Source organism: Panulirus ornatus, chromosome 70, assembly GCF_036320965.1.
Source record: "Panulirus ornatus isolate Po-2019 chromosome 70, ASM3632096v1, whole genome shotgun sequence".
NCBI classification, from domain to species: domain Eukaryota; kingdom Metazoa; phylum Arthropoda; class Malacostraca; order Decapoda; family Palinuridae; genus Panulirus; species Panulirus ornatus.
The window spans coordinates 4,310,514-4,312,982 of NC_092293.1; positions in this window are offsets into that span (position 1 = coordinate 4,310,514).

The following is a 2,469-nucleotide window of genomic DNA, read 5'->3' on the forward strand; positions in this document are numbered from 1 at the left end:
CAACTTCACCTCGCTACACACCCAGCGATGCCACTACTCTGCACACATCTTCACCTCGCTACACCCAGCGAGCCGCTACTCTGCACACATCTTCACCTCGCTACACCCAGCGAGCCGCTACTCTGCACACATCTTCACCTCGTACACCCAGCGAGCCGCTACTCTGCACACGTCTCCACCTCCCTACACCCAGCGAGCCGCTACTCTGCACACGTCTCCACCTCGCTAACACCCAGCGAGCCGCTACTCTGCACACGTCTCCACCTAGATACACCCAGCCAGCCGCTAGTCTGCACACGTCTTCATCTCGCTACACCCATCCAGCCGCTAGTCTGCACACGTCTTCACCTCGCTACACCCAGCGAGCCGCTACTCTGCACACGTCTCCGCCTCATTACACCCAGCGAGCCGCTACTCTGCACACGTCGCCACCTCGCTACACCCAGCCAGCCGCTACTCTGCACACGTCTCCACCTCGCTACACTCAGCCAGCCGCTACTCTGCACACGTCTCCACCTCGCTACACTCAGCCAGCCGCTACTCTGCACACGTCTCCACCTCGCAACACTCAGCGAGCCGCTACTCTGCACACGTCTCCACCTCGCTACACCCAGCCAGCCGCTACTCTACACGCGTTTCCACCTCACTACGCTACACCCAAGACGCCTTCGTAAGCGAATCTCCCATTCAGATAAGAACTGTGTCAAAATGGTTCACTCTGTGAGGTATGATCCTTTTGTGTGTTACTAGTTCCTAGTCTATAAATATAGACATATATATACTTTTGGGTAATATGATTATTCATCTTTGTAGTTTAGCAAATTAATATAAGTTTTCAGTTATTCTTGCATATATTCTTTCTTATGTTTTCATACATGGTACATATTGTTTTTAGTGATGATTACTTTCATATATAGGGGTCCATTACTGATATGTTATACTATTATGTTAAACCTTTCATATACAGAGTCTTGTATTGATATGTTATACTGTTATGCCAACCTTTTTATTGCCTTTATTTCATTACAATATTTTTAAATAATATTCATGTTATGTATTTTGGATTAGGACAATAGTGTTAAATTGTATTTTCAATTTTTGTGGGGATTATTACTTAAACACGTTAAGTAAGATTGTATTACAGGGTCCAAAGATATTCCACGCGGTAATCGTAAAGGTTCATATGTACTTAGGAATTTACCTAGAATCCCTTATTATAAACGGAACCAGCCTTCTAAAATGGCGACGTCACACAAAGTTTTTGACAGATTTCTGGTGACACAGATGACCCACAGAACCTTCTCACACGTTACCACACCCACACCCACCTCCCCCGCCACCTCACAAAAACTCCTTCACTAAAAACCGTTGTAACACTAAAACAAGCTAGGGAATCACACGAGTTATTTGATGGTAAACTGTCAAATTTTGATCAGTGGATCAGAAATGCAGAGGACATTGTTGAACATAATGGTGATTCAGGAGACAGAGCGCTTATATCGGCTGCTAAAAATCTCATTGATTTCAACCAGCCTAACAATTAAGCTAGGGTTGTCTATGACTCAGATGACATTGGAAACTGTACATCTTGGGAGGAATTTATAACGTTGTTTACATCAGGTTGTGAGGAATCATTCTCAGATAGTTTACTACACGTCCTTTTACGTGCTCTTAACACAACATACTTGGATGATACGTCAGTCCCTGATCACTGGAGTACCTTACATGGAAGAATGAGATTAGTTAGGCAGGCTTATGAATCCTTACCCTGGATATCAGCCATGATGAATCCTGAAACTCATGTGCAAACACTCATGCGTTTATTACACATAACCTTCATTCTCTAGGACCTGACCTCCAGACGTAAGACGACGGTTACTTAATGAGAACATCGACCCATCATCGTGGGTCGGTAACAAAAGTGTTGAATTACACTCAAAAGAAATGTGGTTATTCCAACACCAAGACACTGGGGAGAGTGTCGGCTTCCCAAAGTGTGACGTAACATTCTAGTGATCAACACAATCATTCTTCTCATGGTCAAATACAGCGATTCAGTGATGACAAACACTCACATAAAGTGACGTGCTTCCGGTGTGGCCAACCAGGACATAAAGCGAATGTGTGTCCTTACACATGGGACTCATTCTCACGTTGAGCCTCGACCAGAACAACAAACGCAGTCAACAACCCATGTCATCACAGCCTCGGTCGTCACAATTCTGCCGACCTAGTCATGATTTCCTCCAGTCAGACATCAGGCTGACCTTCACCCGCTCGCGCCCAACACCACCAAGCAGGTGTTCATATCATAGCAACGCTAGACACACTTCAGCGGAATGTCGAGCATATAGCTAGACAGACGTCACCTAACACAGGTTCATCATGTCATTATCAACAATGACAATCTCTCGCTCATGACAAGACTCCATCACATAAGGAACTCTTAAGACATTTTCGTTCTTCGCC